The sequence below is a fragment of the Aricia agestis genome, chromosome 10 (assembly GCF_905147365.1).
Source record: "Aricia agestis chromosome 10, ilAriAges1.1, whole genome shotgun sequence".
NCBI lineage: Eukaryota > Metazoa > Arthropoda > Insecta > Lepidoptera > Lycaenidae > Aricia > Aricia agestis.
Genome location: NC_056415.1, coordinates 8,114,297 through 8,137,575, shown reverse-complemented (window position 1 = coordinate 8,137,575; position 23,279 = coordinate 8,114,297). Strand labels below are relative to the sequence as shown.

At 34.8% G+C, this 23,279-nt stretch overlaps 2 protein-coding genes across 3 annotated transcripts in view; one reads left to right on the top strand and one right to left on the bottom strand.

Moving 5' to 3' along the window:
• LOC121730864 (tissue inhibitor of metalloproteinase) overlaps positions 1-22,793 on the bottom strand; it is a 58,486-nt gene extending 35,693 nt beyond the window's left edge. The window contains exons 1-2 of one of the 2 annotated variants that reach the window (XM_042120061.1): positions 22,614-22,793; positions 9,445-9,525 (exon numbers count right to left, since the gene is read on the bottom strand). The gene's annotated coding sequence lies outside the window, so the exon portion shown is untranslated. The remainder of the gene's footprint in view (positions 1-9,444; positions 9,526-22,613) is intronic. The other variant, XM_042120062.1, reaches the window with a different exon arrangement.
• The window catches only part of LOC121731183 (synapsin), a 106,509-nt gene that overhangs the window by 55,903 nt on the left and 27,327 nt on the right, over positions 1-23,279 (top strand). The window lies entirely within an intron of this gene.

Here is a 23,279-nt window from a genome sequence, read left to right as displayed (position 1 = left end):
AAGCTGCTGCTGCCAAAAAGTAGGTTATTATTATAGAGTGTATTGTGTTCGTAATAGTCATGTATATAATAACGTAAAAACTTATCACATAACATCACACTCAATAGTCGACCTGATTGCAGGATATAAAATTACCGCACGCGGCCTTTAAGCATCATTAAAATCTGGTATTTTTAATTAATCGCATTTCATACTTAATTAGGGCATTGTCGATGCTATTACAGTGCTGGCGCGGCGCCAGCGCAAACGTTTCGTACTTTTACACCGCTATAAGGTCAAGGGCGGACTTATTTTTTAAAGGATGACAAACGAGCAGATGTTTCGCCGGTTGGTAAGCGATTAACCTCGCCTAGAACATTCGCAAAACCAGAGAAACTCACGCTTGTTTTACGTGTGGCTGTTATATATATCCAAACTATTCTACTTCTACCACAGTATTTTATACTTTTTGTGATTCGCCTCGCGGTTCGGACCATAGCGGTTCATTAATCTTACAGACTCTCGGGAAGCTATCACGAAATCTAGCTGGATGTAAAAAGCCGACTGATTGATGGATGGATGATAAATCGATCGTGTCGGAAGCAACGATGAGCCAAAAATCCAAAGTCATTTGCTTTGACATGTTCTAACGATTGCTATTATATTCTGTTTTGATTTGTTTATTAGATAACAGCTGATAAAAAGTGGTTAAGTAGGTACCTGTCAAAACATATTATGTTGTTGGATAAGCTTCTGTTTTTACTGAGTATTCAATTCACTCAGTCGAGTTAAATGAAATCCATACTATAAACATAATTATTATAAATGCAAAAGTGGGTCTGTCTGTCTGTCTATCTATCAGTCTGTCTGTCCGGTACCTCTTCACGCCCAAACCACTGAACCAATTTTGCTGGACTTATAAATGGATCATGGGGACACTTTTTATCCCGGAATTTACGTTTCCTGCGCGATAAACGTTTTTTTTTGCGCAAAGGAGTTGAGGGCGTCGTGGTCATGTAGTTTGATATTAACAGATATTATGAGCCTAGAAAGGAAAATAATGGATTTTATCCCGACAAAGCAAACTAGTCCAGGAGCCCTAGAACATTTTTTTTAAATTACTATCAAGCTAATTTTTTGTCAGTTGCTTCATTTTGATAAGACGAACAATATTTTTATTTGAGAAATATCTCGAAAGTGGTAGCTAACAAAGATAGAAAGGATTACATACTTTGAATTGATGGTCCTAAAATATGGACTGTTTTATTTGTAGGACAATATTACTCATTAATTATATTATGTCTATTAATCTATCAATATACAAAAAATCAGCTCGTTAGGGTTCCGTTATAGGGTGCTGTAATCAACAAAACTTGGTTGACTACTGAACCCTAAAACGGAACCGTAACAAGCTGATTTTTTGTATATTGGTAGGTTAATAGCTGTTATTTAATTTAAAAGTAATATTGTCCTACAAATAGAGCAATCCATATTTTAGGACCATCAAGTCAAAGTATGAAATCCTTTCTATTTCTGTTAGCTACCACTTTCAAGATTTTTCGCAGATAATAATGTTGTTCGTCTAATCAAAATGAAGCTACTCACAAAAAATTACCTTGATAGTAATAAAAAAAAATGTTCTAGGGCTCCCGTACTAAACGTTAATATGGGGAGACCGGAGAGCTATGTTGGACTTCTTAGTACGCACTGACCACCGATATCCTTCACTAAAATTTACCGGTGAACTGTAATTACTAATTATTATAAGTGATCAGTTGCGATATTATATTCTCGCCATTCTCCTCTATAATTTATTATCATTTATTTACTTTTATTAATTTACTATCTGTTGCTTTCACACATTAGTTATATATATACTAACTTAATTTTTTTTATGAACATTAAATATTTATAGACTGTTACACACTACACAAATCAATTCCAAATACGAAACGATCGTTTTCATGGTAAATTGAATATTAAAATCTGACATAAACACTCGCGTAAATTAAAATACAAGTAATTGTCGTAAACTTCAATCAAGCAGGGTAGTAAAATATTGAATATACCTGTAGTAGCTACTAATATAAGTGCTTAGGTACTTAAAAGATAGCATAAAAGCCTTTATGAAAGGATACTGCATAGATTTATTACTTTTACGTCTTCATTAAGTGTGAATAAAATAATAATATCTTTAGATTATTATGTGTACAATAAATCTTATCGTTATGTCCCTAATAGCCTGTTAAAAGTTATTATAGATATCAGAAATATTTTAAGGCGAATATTTATATTCGGGTTATAACTTAAGTTAAATAATAATATATTGTTGAATAAAATGTACTTGCAGCTACAGAACAAGATTACACATACTGTAAAATCTTAGAAACGATTATTTAATTTATGCACATCTGTGTATTATCGATAACTGTATACAAGCTCGACTATACACAGAATATCGAAATAATCGTAAACAATACGACTACGAAGCGCGGTGTTAATTCGCAAGTGTTTCTCAGATTTCTTAACACTTTGTAAACATTTCCTCGTTTCCGGAGAAATGAAAAGTGTAAACATGCATGGGTATGGCGCAAGCAATTTCATCATTAGCGCGCGTTCAGACGTGCGCGTTTTCTACGCGTTTTCTACTCGCGCGGATTCATCATTCATAGCAATTTCACATGGGCTGAATCCGCGCGAGCAAAAAACGCGCAGAAATTTATTATTAGCTTATTGATAAGCATGTAAGCAAGCAAAATGCCACGCATGGAGCAGGAGTTTTACAAATTACAAGATTAAAAGAGTATATTGTATTATTTTTGTCAAGCGTTTAAATCCAACCTTTGTGACTTACGCACGGTTCAAAGGGGCACATCACACAAGTTACAGATGACATGACCACCTATCCATGACCTCCCCCAAATCTCATATTATTGTGACCTCTCTCTCCACATTTCAGGTTGCAACTGCGCCTTCAATATCGTACGTATTGTTTTCTTAAAACATAATTAAATTCGATACATCATTTCTTAAGTGCAATGGGCCAAAGAAAACAAGTTCATAAATCAGATACATAATATATTATAGTTAATCGGTAAGTTAAATTGGCTATAAAGTATAACATGTGAAGTTTAAAATGTTAATTTCATGTGTACATAAATCTTATGAGATTATGAGATAGCGCCCAATGTAAACATCGATGGTACATCGAAGAAATGAATTCATAGACAGATGGCGGACCAACGTCATTTTGTCGGGCTATGTCAAATCAATGTTAGTAGCATAAAGTTAATATACCTAGCGGAATAGAGAAACAAAGGCCTGAGCAAGAGAGATGTCACTATCAGTAACACTGCGTGGTAAAAAGAGACGCGTAATACATGACAGCAGCACTCTTTTTTTGACGTCCAGTCAGCACGTGCCGCACGTTGACAATTTAAATCTCATAGAATTCATGTTCAATCATGCTTGTGTAAGTGTATACGTACACATATTTTTCACACAGATGAAAACCAATTTCGGTTTCGTTTGACAGCTCGAGATTGTTGCTCTATTCCGATAGGTATATTAACTTTATGGTTAGTAGCGATTTGTCGGCTAGGTTTAAGGTAACACAACCAAATTTCATAGGTCCGCCATCTGCCCATGAATCTACTTGTCTGATAGTACATTAAAAGTATCGTAAACACTACTGTGCTCTACTGTGCTACACTTGCGCATTCTTAACCTTGAACGAAACCTGAATCTACAGGATGTTTACACTTAACATAGCAGGTGCGCTAGATATGACGAAAAAAATGTACCAAATTTTAAGTGTATGTATGTATGTACTATGTATGTATGTATGTATGTATGTATGTATGTATGTATGTATATATGTATGTACTATGTATGTATGTATGTATGTATGTATGTATGTATGTATGTACGTATGTATGTATGTATGTATGTATGTATTTTTTTATGTTTGTGTTCGCATATCTCCGAAACTACAAGTCCGATTTGAGTAATTCTATTTTGTTGTACCTACTAGGTATGGTTCAACTTAGGGAATACAGCAAGTTTCATCAAAATCGGTTCAGTAGTTTTCGAGATAGGGAATTCTAATTCTCAATTACGTACAATTTTGAAGTCGGTTTTATCTTTTTAAAATACTATTATACCCTTTGGATAGGTACGGAACCCTAATAACATAATCGACAATTGTGTCAATATTACAATAAAGCACAAACAATTTTATTTCCCTATGACGTAAATTCTTATTCAATGTTTTAGTATAAAAACTGGAAAATTTTGTCACAATCATCAATGTGGCTCCCACTTTCAAAATGAGAGTCACAACCTTCATAATCTTGTGCTGTGCACTCCTAGTAAGTCTTATTTACTATAATATTATTAGTAATTAATTACTATTATATATATTATTTGACGACCTCTGTGGCTCAATGGTTAAGCGCATGGTCAGCGATCAAGCCGTTCGCGAGTCGCGAGTTCGAATCCCGCCGACGGAACAAAACAAAAAGTTTTCAATGTTCCTGACTCCTGGGTCATACATAGTTGAGTACTAAATATAATTTAAATGTATCATATTAATAAAAATCTTAAATATATTACGTATCGTATAAAAGTAATACAAGTCTTTCAGGTACCTACTTACCATGCGGCCAGATTGACGATGTATGAATCGTCAGATATATAATATTAAGTATTATTATCATACAATAGAGCCACTAATCAAAGATAAAGTATTTATGAATGTGCTATAAATTAATCTACGCATGTGTATGTTCAGCAACAAATACAGAGTGACATTAACCAAGTCATCCTAGATGGAGGTAGAGATCCATCTACCTCCAGCGCCAGCTCATCTAGTGCGTCAAAGTCTTCTGGACAATATGTTGGTGGAGAGGATAGTGGATTAAATGCAATAGTAGGAGGAGTAGACTCAATGTTAACCGGCGCTGCAAACGCTTTTGGACTAAATCTTGATGGAGGAATTATTGGATCCTCCTAATCCCGCATCTGCTTCCTCTGGCTCGATTCTGGCTGTTCCCAACTTGATCAAGGTACGACCGAATTTCCCAGACGTTGTGGCAATCTGTCTGTTTACGGCTTTCTTGCTCTCACTATAATCGATTGAAACGTAGCCGGCTCTTATTAATGCGAGCTTTGACAAATTCTCTAGAATATATCTGCTTAGCAATATAAACTCTTTAGCAATTACAAAGCAAATCGTAGCCTGATGTCGATATTAGGTAATATTCTTGTATCATAAAAACTATTATATTATCATAATTAGTATATAAGCTGATTTATTTATTTCAGATTTGAAGGCTGATCTATAAATCACAATCGTCTCCTCAAGAAACGAGATCAGAAATAAACCAACAGTCGTCATCGCAACCACCATCAAGCAACTTTTTCCATAACTTTCAAAATATCAAGCAGCGAAATATTAAAAATTAAAGACTTCTTTATAAGAGAAATTAAGAATTATTCTTTTTGAAATATTTTTGCGTCGAACGTTGTAAAGCCAACTTGACATATGAGTAAATATTAAGGATTTTAACAATTTTGGGTAGAGAGTAGAGTAAAAAAAACATTGAATTTTAGCAGAGTTCTGAAAATGCCACTATTAAAATAATAACAAATTTAATACTTTTTTGTGAGTTGGAACTTGGAAGGCGGTTTACAATTTTTTGTTGAAAAACAATTCAATATTCAAGTTGCCATTACTGTTATGAGGCAAACATAGGCCGGCAACGCACCTGCAGCTCTTCTGATGTTGCGAGTGTCCATGGGCGATGGTAGTTGCTTTCCATCAGGTGACCCGTTTGCTCGTTTGCCCCCTTATTTCATAAACAAAACAGAATAATAGCTAGGTGTTTCATATTTCAAAGTATTTTTTGTTTTGTTTACTGAAGACGTTTTCACTAATCTATCGAAAGATTTGGATAAACAACACATCGCTAATGCATTGACGTAATCTACCTGCGCGTCTAGAATTAGGACATTTTTTAGCCTTGAGTGATGTAAACTGGCATTATTAGCCCATTTTAAAATTGCTCATCTTGTTAGCATTTTCACGTGATGCAGGAATAACGTCATAAAGGACAAAGAGCATTTTTGTATGGAACCCGTACCCAAGCTGTAGCACATCCACATTCCACACTGTATACGATATGTGGCATATCGTATGGGGCATATCATATGACCCTCTATCTTTACTTTTGAATAATTAATATTAAATTTTATACGAGGTAAAACGTGTAAATAAATTAATAATTGGCAATTTAAGCTTTCATACTACAGAAATGTTATTGGCTTTCCTTAAGTAGGTAAATGTTCAAACAAAAATGCAAAGGACCAATAATAGGATAAGTTTTTCATAATTTAATATTTAAAACAATTATTTAAAAAAATAATGCATCAAATTGAATGAATAAAATCATCCGGTAAAGATAAAAAATCTAAAGCCATATTTTTTTTTTAAATTCATTATAATTTTACCAAAATTCATGTACTACACGATCAACATGAATTAATATTTGAGAAACCTGTGTTACACAAACACGTTAAAACACTTAAATTTTAAAACAATCGTGTTTGTTTGTTTCCCTTGTTTAATGACGACATGATGTTATGCTAAAATGATTTGTAGAAGCAAACGTTGTTTTATCCGGTTATAAATCAAATATTATGACAAACGATGCTTACTGTTTAGAAGACATTTTTGAATAAAATCTCCTTATTGGCTTTTTGTCTTAAAAAAACCGGTCTTCTTTATAAACAACTAAGTAAGATGTACTACGTATAACGTACCATATTTGCTTCTAATAACTGCCTTGCCTTGGTCATGACCTCATTGTACTATAAGGTTTATAGCTTTATATAACTTTAATGATATGTTTAACGATCACAACTATTATGTTAGTATTAAAACAAGGTATCAATTACATGTGGTAATTTTGAAATATTATTTTTATTAAATGAAACTCTTACAGCTGTAATATCACGAAATTGGGTACTGAACTAAGTCAATGCAAAAATAAAAATAATATGGTTTATATTTGGTCGTGGTTCAAAAACTGATAAAATTAATGAACTCAATTTTCTTTTCCATGACCCTTAAACAGATAAAAATATATCATACGAGCTTTGGCCCGCGGCTTCACTCGCGTTAAGAAGTATACAAACTTTCATCCCCTATTTTAACCCTTTGGAGGTAGAATCGATCAAAATCCTTTCTTAGCGGATGCCTACGTCATATCATCTACCTGCATCGAAAAAATATACAAGGTTGTCCCATTTAAAAGTCTATCGAAAAATATAACACCTGCATTGTCTAATTCGATCTAAAATTTTAGCAATAACTGCGCCTCGTCTCGTCGCAAAATCCGATCATAGCAATTACTGGCAAATTCTTCTTCAATCAACTATAACTCTTTTGACCTCCTGACCTTGACCATGTTCGATAATGGCGGCCCGATTGACTTATATTGGTGCATCCACACCGGTTTTGTAGAGCATTTAGCAACACGCGTAAAGTAAAAAAATAGCAATCAACTCGTAAGTGTTGTGTTTGTGTACAGACCTAATTAACAATGACGTCTTCATGCAGTAGACTGAGTATTAAACTTTTGTTAATTTAAAAATTTAACTTGATTTAAAAGAGTATGCGACGGAGTGACGTTTAATTGAAAAAAGTATGTAAATTATATACAACCAATTAAGTACAAAACATATAACTGCCCCTTTCTGGAAATTGTAAAATACATTTTTGCCCAATATTGCTATACAAAGAGCAACGTATGTGTAACCGCACCATTATGCGTTCCTAGTCATATCGGTGTAAGCGCGACCACTGATGGTATGCGAGCAGACAGGTGACCCCACGTTCCGTGTCGCCAATGACTCGGAAGAATGCCTTCGCTTTTTATATCCATACGACTCAAACTAGCCTATCCTTGTTTGCAAAACATTATTTTTCTTATAAAAAAATTAGATAAGCTAGCTTAATTACTCAGGCTGGAAAAAAATTTTTCGCTGATTAAGTTGATATTGTTTTTATCCAGTGTAACTGTTCAACATCTTACCACTCAGACTTAATTGAAAATGTCAGAGACAAACGAAATTCCTCTTTATTAATGAACGCTTACTTTGCTCCCCATTAATAAAAGCAAGTGGTGGGTTTAAGTGAAAAAATGGTAATCTTTTATTTGCTGCGTGTTGGCTACGTCGGTGACGCCTAATCGCTACCGTCACGTTTATTTTGGGAGCTTGCACTGAATATTATTTACAATCTGTTACAACTAACAATGCAGGCAGACATGTGTGCCTCGCTTTAAAATTTTCTACCTTGTTTCTTTGAAACGAGCAATATTTCGGCTAGAACTACAAGAGCGATATAATCTTGTACGATGTTTACACGATTGTGAAATATGACCAAACCGTCGAAAACCCATTAATGTTTGCCTAAAAAATCTTTAAAATCGCTGAAAAAATAAATTTTTGAGTGTTTGACTGTTTGATGATATAATTATGCGACGATACAAGCTTTTCAGCGGGACTTATTTACGATACTTCACTTTGGCCCATTTAAGCGGTAATGCTCATTACCAAGTCGACACTTTTCCGGAGTAACTCAATGTATTTTATATTTAGTGAAGCTTCCGAAATTACGATAAAATATTTTGCGTAAATTTTCCGCTGTCTTAATAAATTATGATTGAATATTTTAGGTGCTTTCTCTTAATAAAATGTAGGTATCCACGAGGATGGAGATTTTTCAAAATTCCTGTTCGTTGAAGTTTTTGTTCGTTAAATGATTTTAACGAACAAAAATTTCTAAAATTATCGACAAAATGCAATATTATAGAGATTGTGTTCAGGAGTCTACCATCATTTAGTCTCTACACGAATGTAGAATATAAAATGGTACTAAATAGTTTCATCACTTATCGCTTAGATAAAAACGTGACAACACGCTAGTCTCTTGAGATTGCAATCATTATACGATAATAGTTGAAGATAGCGATAGTGCATATACGCTATCTCTACATCCATGTACAGTGCAGTTACATACACACGATATCACACAGATAGCTGGACATAACTCGTCTATTGTAAAATTGATTTCCTATTGTTGTGATAGTGTTTAAAACGGATGGAGATGTTTAACAGTAAATAGTGACGTAGAGTGGTTAAAAATACAGAATACTTTCTCGGCTCTACATTTTTTTACGTTTTTTAAACATGCTAGGCCGTACTTATACCTCAGTATGTTAAACATAGTAATTTTTTGTGGAATTCATCTTTAATTTTAAACATTAGGTAGGGCCAAGATTAGAATGAATTTGCACTTATGTGTTTCAATTATTAACATCGTATAGTTAAAAAGTAGATCAAAAAATTTAATTATTACAGTTATCGAGCAGTTGACAAAAATAACACAAAAAAATTTACTTACTTGAAATTTCAAGAGTGTTTCGACTTTCGTGAAGTTGCTTACGACGAGTCCGACCTCTTAGACACGAAGAGGTGTACCTAAAAGGAACAGAAATCAATATTACTGTCGAACGTAACGATTCTACTAAAATTTATGATAATGTAAATATGGATAATAACTTGTTAGCAAATACAAAACATTTTACTATGGCATCAATTAGATTTAAAAATAAGAAGATCACAAAAAAATAAAGATATATCCTGTAGTAGCGCTAAAGTGTTAAATTATGTACAGTGTGATGATATTTTTATTATGAGGTCGCTGTATAATATTGAGTGACAATAATTTTGTTAATCTCGGATTAAGATAAAAGTAACGCAAACATTTTTATCAATGTCATTTAAGATTATCACAAATGCATCAAATAAAATAAAATTGTTGTGTTATTACTCATAACAATTATCACTTGTTGATAAAACATGAAATTCGATATTTTATTTTAAAATTTTGCTTTCTGTTTTTTATACTAATTAGTAAGCTATCTTCTATTATATAATTATATTTTTATCAGTATAAATTTTGTTGTAAAGATTTCTTTGTTACTTTTGACTACTTTTTGTGTGAAAAATGCGGACTTTGTAGTTTACTATACATTTTCTAATTTAAACCTAAAAACTCGCCGTAAAAAGCAAAATGTTAAAGACTTAAGTGAAACAGCAAGGTCGTATAGTTAACCCGTCACGTTCCCATGTGAGAATGCTAATGCATCATAATATCGTACAGGTTGGCCTTGGACATAGTCCCGTTTCGTATTGCACTTTCGTCTTTCGCTAATTAAAAACTTCATACGCCCGGTCCAAGTTGGAACATGATGGATAAATGCAGGTAATCGCAAACTCGTTAAGAGGATTATCGTCTATAATAATCATTAATCACTCATAATCCTTGTCGAATGTGCACCTACTAGCTTAGCCGTACCTTATTGCTTACAGTCTACATGGTGAGTTACGACTCATCGTGTAGACTGTAGAGGGACCCTAACTCTTTTTTGACATAGCTTAGTAACTAGTTATAATATTCATGGCTAAGTATTTAGGAGTAAAATAGTCCAATTTTTACCTAAATCATCATATCACACATTTCGCATCTTTTTTTAAAGTTCGTTATTAAAGCTATAAATCCAAAACCAGCAAACATAAACGATGATTCAGGTGTACCGAAACAGTGGCACACGTAACACATTGTTTATGCACCGAAGTGTACTGTTAGTGCTCTCCAGTGCCAAAAATTTCAACCGACTTTGTTTATGATTCAGACATTTTCCTTTTTCATCGCAAAACTTTCAACGAGGCTCACTGTGGATAACGACTCTAAATGCACTTTGGCGTTTATCGACGGCGAAATAAATAACTTTGGACGGTCAAATTATCTCGATATTGCCAATAAAATCAACCTTTATAAACATTTTTATTTTTGTGCGTGCGACGACGCAATTTTAATTCTAATTTGCACGTAATACATTATACAAACTTGGAATTAATTTGTTCTGCTTTTTCCTTATTTTGTTTTTGTGATTTTTATTTCAAACACGAGAATAATTATTTTAGACAATTACTTGAACTAAAGGTAAAGAAAATTGAGGTGTTTGTTTGTTCCACACGTTCCACACGACGCGTCACGCGAAGTGTTAATTTTGAATTTGGAAATTATTCTTAACTTATATCAATCCTACTAAATGTTCAATCTTCATAGACGAAATCAAGTCGATTTCTGTAACCGTAGCCGTCTCATGAGTGCGATGCGTCATGTGTCTATCAGTGCTCCTGTTAGCGCGGGATCAGATGGTCGGGCCGGGAGTGAGCGAGGAGCTCATGTTACCGTTAGCGTCCGTGTGGCGCCACCGCCGTACCACTTACGGGTTACATAGGCTACAACTGCTACAAGTGATGATAAGTCGCTGCGAATAGACGCATAAAATAAATCCCATGATAGTCGCGAAATGGATGCGATCCATAAAATCTTAGCGACGACCGCCATGATAGTGTGACTTAGCAAGGAATTCAATTGTGAAGTTTACAATATTAAAAGACTAAGGGAAAATATACATTGTGACGATGTATCTGTATGTTTGCCTATTACCTCTTAACGCTTAAATTGCTGAACCGATTTAGATGAAAGCACCCTATAGTACTTGTACTATTATCTATACTGTGCCTATAGCCTGTTCTAGGAGATACTATTCCCAGAACAAGCTATAGGGTGTCTTTACTCGTATTTAATTTGGCAAAATTTATGGTTCCTGCGCGATAAGCGAATTGCTGAGAAACTTAGTTGAGAACGTCTGGTAGTAAATTTTGTCCCAAAATGCAATGTGCAGTTTTGGGGATTCCCCTATTTTTCGACAACAGACGCGATTTATTACTTTTTCGAATTGTCGCCTTGTCGTACTTCGCGAAGTCGTGGGTTCGTCTCAAATTGCACAATACACGACGTCGCCTACCTGGTTATTTGAATACACGCTTTACTGAACTAAATGGAAAATAGTTTTCCGCAACGCATTTTACGTGAAAATCCATTTTGTGAGATTAAATAGAGCTCCATATTCCTCTGGCATAGATTCTGATACTCAAAAAAGGTTGTTTTTGATAACTTACAAAACAGTTAAAAGAAAAAATGAAACAAAAGTAAGAGTGCTAAAGCTCTGTGTTTAATGTTTATCTCCACCTTGAAATATTTTATGGGTCATCCGACAAGGGGCGCTCATTACACGTCAATCAAGCAAATGATGCCTCCACTTGAAATACAAGAGTCGGATTCGACCATTTTCACTTTTAATGTTATTTAAACTTTATTAAGTACTGCTTTTATATATTGAAGCTATGTAAGTTGTGAGAAAATTAATAACAAATGTGTATTTTCGGACATGTAATTTTTTTCACACCTGTATGAAAATGTAAAGAATTGTGTAGGCAATTAAAATTGTTACGTTTATCGTAACTCACCCAGTAATCTCAACATCTTAATGTGTGAGGTTTTAAGATTTATCTTGAATTTCTTAAGATTAAGAACGAATGAAAAAAGCTACAAAAGTAATTTTGCTGCACATTTTCATAATTTCAACTTAGCATTAACCCGAAACGTTCGCGACGGACTTTATTACATAACATTACCATACATTACAGGTACAACATAAATTGTGTCATTAAATTCCCAAAACTCGCAAACACAGCATCGCGTAATACGAAAACATACAAAAACGCAATTACCCGGCCCCAAAATTATCCTAAATCGAGACTCCTAAATACGATTATTCGAAACTGAAGTATAAATTGTATGTGGGAGGCGATTGGCTGAGGCCTGAGAAGAACCGACTGACCCCCGGGGCTCGAGAGGCTTTACTCCGTAGAAGACGATGAATTTAAAATACACTGCGCGAATGTATTATCCTATATTCGCGTTTAGCGAATATTTCTAACTATGTGGATAACGCCTGCAATTCCGTGGCGCCAAAATTAGTTTATCGCGTGGGAACCGTACATTTTTCTGGGATAAGTATGTCCTATCTCGTGAACTAAAGTATCTCCATACCAAAAAGCAAAATAAGGCGGTAAGATGTAGCAGCCAGGTAGACAGACACTCATTTTTATTAATAATATTAATAATATGGACGAAGTGTTAAAATCCGATAACATTCTCAGTCTCTTCTTGTTTACATAAATTAAAAAGTTTTTTTTAGATAGAGTGGCTGATTAGCTCTTTAACTACCGTAAACAATTAATTATTTAAATGGTGAGCTATTAAATAATATAGCTTGTTTTATATCTTATTCAGTGTTTACTAATGTGTGATATTACAAATAGGTTGTTGGGCAACAGCTTTTAAATACTGTAATCCAAACTTAAGCTGTAAATCACCTAAGTCCTTATTAATTGTTCATTTATTACGAAATCACTAAGCCGATCTTAATGAAATTTGCCATAGGTAATAAACTACACAACTAAGAACGTAATTTATGTATCGCATACTAAAAAGCAAAGAAAAACATAGGTGGTAGATAACTTAGGATGAGATTCCCAATAAACTATACCCGCCTTCGGCTTTAAATCAAAGTTGTAGATGTGGTCCTAAGTAGTAAGTATAAAATAAGGAACCTATGTAAGTAGTAAGAATCTTTGGACTATAACATCGGACATTTATATCAATACTAATATTATAAATGCGAAAGTGTGTCTCTCTGTCTGTCTGTCTGTAACCTCTTCACGCCCAAACCGCTTAACCGATTTTCCTGAAATTTGGCATGGAGATGCTATGAGTCCCGGGAAAGGACATAGGATACTTTGTATTCCGAAAAAATGTACGGTTCTTTCGCGATAAACGAAATTTGGCGCAACGAAGTTGCGGTATCATCTAGGTCTATTGATACTTAAAATTATATATATAACTCCATGTGAAGCTTTTAAGAATAGGTGCAGAGAATGTAGTATACATTTTCTTAAAAATGCATTGACAACGTAAAACGATCCTATTCTAACATCTACTCATCTTACTAAAGGATTTTGAAAATGCATTTAAATGGAGAAATTGTATTTTGTAAGCGCACCGCCTCAGAGCGGCTCGTGGCGCGTTTGCTTTGTTTTGAAATGAATGTGTATTTAAAATTTATAGGTCGGTAAATATGTGAAGTTTCCACATAACATTTGTGGTGCGAGTACGTAATCTCTTCGAGAAGGTTTGCGAAAACAGTCACTTGATTTTAGAAGCACAATATGAAGCTTATTAAGTTTGGGTAAACGACGCTTAAACTCGAGAAGATTCGGTTTAAAGATCTTTATTATTCTCAATAAGACAATTTATGTCACTTACATGAGAAACAATATTATAACCTTAATACTAGAAGTAGGTACTTATTACAAAAGTTCACAATACATCAAGATTCTCAAGCTTATGCATATATTTTTTATCCGTTACAACTCTTAACTGTTCCTAATGTAATCCGATAGTTTTTTGCTAACAAAATTATCTTGTATTCGCGTTTAGGCTTTCAGTTAATTTTACAATAATGTAAAGCTAAACTGAATATAATCTTAATATAATATATAATATAATCTTCTAATTACTCAGTATAACATTGAATAAATAAGTAAAATATTTATTTTAACCACTAGATTTAGGAAGGCCTTTTAAGCAACAAAGTTCGGTAGAGACGATTGTACCTCCAATTACAGTACAGTCAAAGTGCATATATGACAATGCTTACTCAGTAAACACGTTCACATAGGATGTTTAACTTTACAGTCTATAGTTGGTCTGTAGACTAGTCTACATGAGGCTATTGTTTTGGTTCCAATGAAGTAATGCGAGCCGCGCGCACTTGCGGCCAGCCATACCCACGACTGTTCAGGAATATTCTACCCATGCTATAAACTTTATGCTGATATCATAGGGATCATTGTTGTGGAAACTTGGAGGTAATATAGTTGTAAATGACTATAGCATCGTCAGACCGCAACTACGTTTCCTATATCATCAGGATCGGTTTCGCTGGTTTTAAAACATTCCGCGAAACAAATGAAATATTCTGTTGCAGCAATACAGACAGAGACCAAGAAACGCAAATTGCAACTAGATATTTCTTACAAGTTCATTGCATAGAACATCGCTTATGACGACATAAAAGTACATTTTCCGAAAAGAAAATCCTATGTCCTTACCTTACCCGAGACTCTGAAAATCTCTATCCTCTGTATGAAATTTGGTAAAATTCATCAAATTCATATATTTTAGCTACCTAAGCTTGAGAGGTTATCAATTGTTAATTGAGAGAAAGACCAAATACAACTTTCGAAAACAAACTCAGCAACTGAAAAACTTATAAAAGTACAATAATGTTTGACGCAAAATAATTTTGTCCCAAGAAAAGACATAGGATACTTTCATCCCAGAAAAATGTTAGGTTCCCGCGCAATACTTGACGTAATCTAGTTATTTTATAAAACTTGGCTTTCGTCTACCTATCAAATAATTTACTTTGGTTACTTTTAACTTTACATAATGTTGTATCTAAAGTAGAATTAATTTATAATCACTAATCGCTTTAGTTTGAAATGTTCATGTCTCTTCAAATTGAATATGCATAAAAAGATAGCAGCGAAACTAAGGTTTAAATTTACGAGTTTTTGACTCAATTTGTAGTTTATCAGAGCTTCATAAATTACTTTATTGCGATGCTCAGAATACATGCTATGAAAGTTCAAATAAAAGAGCTTCATTTGATAAGCTTTTGTTACTTGTATACAGTAAAATTTTTAGATGTCTTCATTTTCATTTTCTCAAGCCTCGGATTTATACTTTTAGCTGAGCCTAGGGTTTTTACACATTTATTATAATTTACATTAATGATATCTGGAATCAATTATATCAGTGGATACTAAATATGATTCAATTATTATCAACAATAAATAACAATTACGTCTTGTTATGTTTTCTGTTGGATCACAGCAAATTAATCCTTCGATAGCGGATTCTTGGCAATCTATTGTTATTCTATTGTTGTCGCGGTCACCGGTGTCCTTATGGGGCTTGGCTTGATAGGTTAAATTTTTGACAACTTTGTGACTCAACATTCTTCGTACTGTAGACACAACGTAATAAAACCGTAATAAAATATAACGGAAAACTAAAATAAAAGTTATCTCAAAAAGAGCATATTATTATTATGTAAAGAGTTATATTTCCGCATTTAATCCACAGCGTATGTTATTGAAATTTCTTTTGATAAGAGAACTCCGTTTTGAATATGAAATAAGCGTCCGGTGTAGTACTTAATGATAAAGGTGGTTTTACACTGCCGCTTTTTAGAACAGCCGTTTAGGAGACTGCCCGAGTCAGAACCTGGAACGAAATATTACAAACATGGTCGGTTTCTATCCAAACGGACGTAGGTACGGACGTTTTTAAGAGTGTTGACTAATAATAATAATACTCCCCACACCGGTTTCGGTGACGGTGGCCGGTTTCATTGAAACCAGACCAGGTACGCAGGAGTGATTTTATAGTGCCCAAGTGTGTGCGCAGTACACAAGAGCACTCTCTATTCCTTTACTCTCATAACCCAGTGGGACGAAAGACCGACACGACTGGCGAGAGATCAGGCGCAGGACCGACTTTTTACATGCCCATCCGACGCATGGATCATCTTACTTGTCAGACAATCAGGTGATCAGCCTGCATTGTCCTAACCAAACTTGGAAATGACATGTTTCCAACGCGGGATTCGAACCCACGACCTCCGGAGTCGAGAGCGACGCTCTAACCACTAGACCACGGAGGCGTTACAGTGAAATGGCTAGTGTTGACTAGCCATTTCATTAAATGAATATATCCCCAATGGTCCAATGCACACCTGTTCCACACATTTTGCAGCATTGGGTTACGTGATCATGTCGCGCGACAGGGACCGTACCACGAAACCGTTTTGCGACTCGAGATTCGAGAATGCCGCGTCCTACTCTAACAAACGTGAAACGACGTCGTTAGAGCAGGACGCGGCATTCTCGTTCGATTGTTTGAGTCTCAAAACGGTAGGCCTCCAGGATCACAGGCACGTAGCAAATATTAATATATTTGCTACCTGCCTGTGATGCTGGAGGCCTGTGTCAACAGAAGCAGAACAGAAGCAAGCAGATGTACAACGTTTACTAATATAGCCATATACATTTTCTATGCATCCTGCACAGAAAATGTATATTGGTACAGAATCTCTGTATACGTTTTATTTTTGGCCTAAAAAGTTCGATCACATTTCTGAATTCAGATTAAAACTCAAGTGGCTTCCCATCCGTCTCCGTCGCAACTCCCATATCCTTAGCTTACTATATAAAATCCTGTATAATCCTCTATCTCCCTCCTACCTTGTCGATCGATTTAATTTTTCCCGACCCCTCCATATCCCATGTAGAACCAGTGTTAGAATGAACCTTTCCGTTCCACCACATCGTTCCAACTTTTACTCTTACTCATTCACTGTTCATGCAGTCAGATTGTGGAAGTCACTTCCTCATGCTGTTCGCGATAGCCCCACTATCAGTTTATTCAAAAAAAGGTTAAAAGAGCATTATCTTCAAGAATCCATATAAATACCGTTATTAAATATACAATATACATATAGTATTTATGTATTATAGGTAAATTTGTTTTGTATTTATTTCAATTAGTATGGTATTATAAATTATTAATTTTTGTTATAATATAGTATTATTATTAGATATTATTTTTAGTATGTAAATCTAAAGTACTTTTTTGATTGTGCACGCTCTGTCCATTTTCTTATATCGCATCTTCTCTTCGTAGGGCTGCTGTAAGAAATTTCTATTGAAATAAGCAGTTCCTTTGTGTCGTCTTTCCATGTCAATTGTTTTAGAATAAGTGTCTTGTGTACAATAAATGTTAAATAAAATAAATAAATAAAATTGGTATTACTATATTATTATCATATTTCAAAAATATTTGACTCTGTCTTTCTTTAGCATATTCACAATAAAGCCGCTAAACAAATTGGGTCCTTAAAGGGCGTAGGACAGGTTATGTTGCAGAAAATTTAAGTTTATGCGCAAAGAACGAAGTTGCGTGAAACACTTAGTAAATGTGATGTTTCGTTCGGCCTTTCATCTTTCGGTCTCCAGTGTGCACACACCCTAACTCGGTACATGAACTTGGCCTGAGAAGAGATTGGGTCGACTAGATACAGCCGCGCTCTCAAGGTACTTTCAATGAAGGTACCTTGAGAGAAACAATTAATATACGCCCTATCTATTGCATACTTCACAATAAATAAGACCTACTCTCACACACGAGACACGAATAAATTAAACCAAATACGTAATGTGGAGTAACTAGACGCATTGATAATAATTAATACCATTAGTTATATATTGTCTTTGTATTATAATTTATAATAAAATGCACAAAAACTTGACAGCAACTTTCTTACAAACAAGAAAATCTCTAGAACTGTAGATTTGTCAGAAACTAAAACTTGTTTATTATCCTTTTCGAAGATCTGAGTGCAGATCAAAGTTTCGTTTCAATCGGCTTAGCAATTCAAGCATATTAAAGATGTACCAGACGGACAGATTTTCGTGTAAAATAAAACTTTTTACTTTTCATTTCCTGTAGGTAGTTAATGTAGTCCATCCACAAGTCCATCATTGCATGAATCTTCAAACTGACGACTTTTATTTCTTGGAAATTTTGGTAGCCATTTTTGATGCTGCCGATATGATGTTTAGACGCCTGCGACATTACCTTATATGGGCATGCCATAAACACGAGATACGTGCAACATGAAAAATGCATCCGGTAAACAAGCTATCAAATAACTCGTACATCAATGCTATGAATAATTTAACTTTTTCTGCCAGTCCATAAACATGTGAAAAATTATCCTTTTATTTTTATAAGCAATCTATTTTAGTATTGACAAATGCTATTTCTGTCTTTGCTGTATTGTAAGTTGTACCTAACTGCTTTAAAAAAATCTACTGTATATAAAGTGACTGATTAAGGTAGGCTTTAACTTTATGCTCATGTCCGCTTATGTCCGCAACTTTTTAATTTTATCGCGCGAGAACCATATTCAATTTTTCGGATTAAATGTATATCAAAATATTTCTATTTTCTACATTTAATTTTGAATCAAAATCGGTGCGACAATATAGCGTGAAAACTAGTAGACAGATAGATAGACATTCGTATTTATAAAGTATGAATTGACAAACACTATTTTAACTTCTTATGCTGTATACAGTGTGTAACAAAAATAAGTGATAATACTTTAGGGTGTGTACGTGTTCCTTGTAGAGAGTTCACTGTGAAATTACCAGCGCTGAAAGACCAAATTTTTTTTTCACTTTTGTATGGGCAAGGGCCCGAGCGTCACGAGTTTCCCCATACAAAAGTGAAAAAAAAATTTAGTCTTTCAGCGCTGGTAATTTCACAGTGAACTCTCTACAAGGAACATGTACACACCCTAAAGTATTATCACTAGTTTTTGTTACACACTGTATAAAGTGACTGATCAAGGTGGGCATCCATATTTTATGCTCAATATGACTTAGATATAATATACGCTTAAACTTGAAATTTATGAAGGCGCAGTAAATAGAAAGTCTGTATAAGGAATGAAGTAGTTCTAAACAGTTTATTAGGCTGGATTAAAGGTGATCGCACATTTCAGCAAACACGCGCCGTATACGCTGCATTTTAGTATTCCTTGTATGAAATGATGTGAAACCGTACATTCGTCCGCATTGTACGCGCCGCATTTCATGAACTATGCGTAATGCGGTGCGTTCGCGTACGTCGCCTACGGTGGTGACAAATGTGCGCAGATTTGTGCGCCCACCCAAACGCGCGGTTTGGCGGCTAGTGGCTACACAGTGAAAATACAAGCAGATGTATACAGTGTGTAGCAAAAATAAGTGATAATACTTTAGGGTGTGTACGTGTTCCTTGTAGAGAGTTCACTGTGAAAGTAGCAGCGCTGAAAGACGACAGTTTTTTTCACTTTTGTATGGGCAATGGCCCGTGCGTCACGAGGTTCCCCATACAAAAGTGAAAAAAAATGGTATTTCAGCGCTGCTACTTTCACAGTGAACTCTCTACAAGGAACACGTACACACCCTAAAGTATTATCACTTATTTTTGTTACAACCTGTATATTATGTCATTCACATACACTTGCTTGTAATCTCGCGGTGTGTAGCCAAACCGCGCGTTCGCGCCGCGGAATATAAATCCAGCCAGGGTTGATTCAGACCGCAACGCAACGCGAAGATGCATATTTTCTAAATTTATATGGATTTGACAGATTCGCAAGACGTCTCACGCAATTGAAATCCCCTCGTCTGGCCTCGCCTCGCCTCGTCGCGTTGCGGTCTGAATTGACCCTTAGACATGCGAGCAGTGTTCTGTCGCCGTAACTCATAGGAGTGCGGCCCCATGATTAACTTCTTCCGCGTGGAGGTCAATAAGGGGTCACCGCGGTAGGAAACGGGGGATATCTATGGAATACCGTTACACTAAACTTTCCCCAACCCAGTTGGGATTAAACGTTTAAGCGCATTCAAGGTGCACTATGATCGTTGGAATAATTTGCGCAGTGGAAAACAGGATTTTCACAACTAGTTTTCATTTTGGCGACTGATTTTCATTGAATACCTACGAATTATTTCCTATACCTTGACATGAGCGAACATATCGCTCATAGAAACATCCTATTGGATACCTTATTTTTCTACAAAACTTTCTTTGATTTTGATTAACATATAATTCAAGTTATTGAAAATTAAAGAAAGATACTGACAAAGTTATGTAGATCGATACTGCCTGTGTGCGCTAAGAATTAAATAATGTTACGTCGTATATTAAATGGTAGTATATTACATAATATATTATTTTATAAGAAAAAAGTTAAAAATTATACATTTTGAATAAAAAGTTGTAAGAATAGGTACTGCGAAGAAGATGTGTAAAAATATTAAGAATACTTATGAAGTAAGCTTAAAAATTAAAATCTAATATAGTTACCATTATTTTTTAATTAAAATTTTTAATTAAAATCTAATATAGGTACCACGCACACAAGTGTGTGCGTGGTGTATAATATGTATCATGTATGGTAGAGACTAGATTCTTATTTATAAAACTATGTTTTTCAAATTATAGAACGAACATAATTTTGTGTACTTGGTAAATTTTGTTCTCGATAAAATAAATAATTATTGTACATGATTGCAGAGAAATGTACTTTTGCTCGACGACTTTCTCGCAGTTTATCGTCTGATAAGAAAATTATTATTACGATATAAATATGATAAATTTATTATTTTGTGATTGTCAATGTCACATTACAACATTCTAGTGCAAATTGCAATACTAATGTGTATTTTATTATGTAATTGCTCTCTGGTATTTCTTGTAAATGAATACCTAGAAAACTGCGTCTGTGTTATCTTTAACGTATCATACGTAACGGTACGTAAACGATTAATTTTTAATTGAAACCGTGAGGCGTGAACCATATTATATATTTTTTTAATTAATTTTAAATTAACTACATGTTTTTAATTGAAATTAAAATTATATGGTAGGTTTCCAAACGTGCATGAAATTGAAGCGTGAATTATTTTGAAGCGTCAGAATTTTACGCAAAAATATTAATAATTTTAAAAATAAAGCAACCGTAGCGCAACAAAATAATACAATACAATATATCGAGCCCTATTTCCTAAAAAATATCATAATAGTCATGTTATGTTCAGAAAACTCCTGAATCCAAATAAAGATGCTATAAAATTCTATAGGTAGCCAAATTGACATCCAAATAAAATTTTATTTAGTGCGAATCTTTCGCATCTAACTTCTAAGCAAACTAAACAGAGTCTTCGGGCCCCCATCGAATCTTGTCATTATGCAATAAAGGCATTTGATTAATCAATAGAGCGAAATGGGCCCCGTCAGTGGCGGACTAACGACCGACTTCCTCCAGCCTGGCTCTATTTACTGTACTATTCGCACGATTACCAAAACTGACTCTACGTTTGTTTACAAGGGCTATAAATAATAAAACTATAGCTTGTAGTAAAATAAATAAGAGAGCTCTGTTAAAACATAATCACATCAACCCTTTTAATATATTTTTTTATTTGTAAGTAGTAAAGAATAATCATTTTATTTAACAAAATTAAACACACGTGATACCTCAGTAATGTTCTGAAAATAAATAAAATGAAAAAATACATCGAAGTATGTAAATAATAAGTAAACACAAACAGTTTGTACATTGTTAGTAACGAATAAATAATAGTATACATAATATAAAGTGTAAACATTTAATTACGTAAGGAGTTAGAATGTTTAAAATAATAACAAAATGTAGAGTATGTACGCTAACAGACTCTAACGATGTTTACAAAATCCGTCACGTCTGTTAAACAAATTATAACTAAGTTGCGATCGACAATTTAGCAAACGCTCATGTTCGTATAGATCGAGCAAGCGTTACATTTGAACCCGTAAACGTGAATTGACGTCGAATTACCAGTTCCAAGGGAAGCATGCTATTTGCCATGTGATCGTAATTTGAGTGTAGAAAGTGTTGTGTACATTCGATAAATAAATATTGCACCTGTTCACGAGAAGGTTCCACTTAACGTCAAAATCCAAATCGATAGCATACACTGTAACTTCACTGTTGTTGTTGTGGTGCGATCGAAATGTGCGCGTGCGCAGCCGGGGACGATACGGGCGCGGGCGTGCTCTGCGGCGGGCAATCAGAGACTGAACGTTTTAAAGCGAACCAGTTATTATGCGCCCACTGCCATCAATATGTTTAGTACACGTGGGCCCGGTATGCCGACCGCCGTGATATCATACGGAGCGCCTATCGGTGCATCGCCGGTAAAAGCTCATGAATCATCACAATTAGGTTCTGTGTGACATCATGATTGCTCTTAGGAGTATCCAGATTAGCGTGACTGTGACCGGACAGAGCATCGAGGGATGGATCGCTTGGGAAGAGTATGTACAGACTTCAGAGCTCTGACATAACAATATAAATTATGATATTATTATCTACAGTACTTAAGGGTCCCACACATTAATATTTCGCCGGCAGGACGTCGCCTGGCAGTTAATCGGAAAAGGCCACAGACTCACAGTTTCCCTGACGATTTTGTAGATTTTGCATCTAGCCTGCCGACCAGAGCCTGCATGCGGACTGTTAATGTGTGGGACCCTTAACTCTTCTCGAATGTCACGGTCATATAGTCACGTCTTATCTGGACGCGCCCTA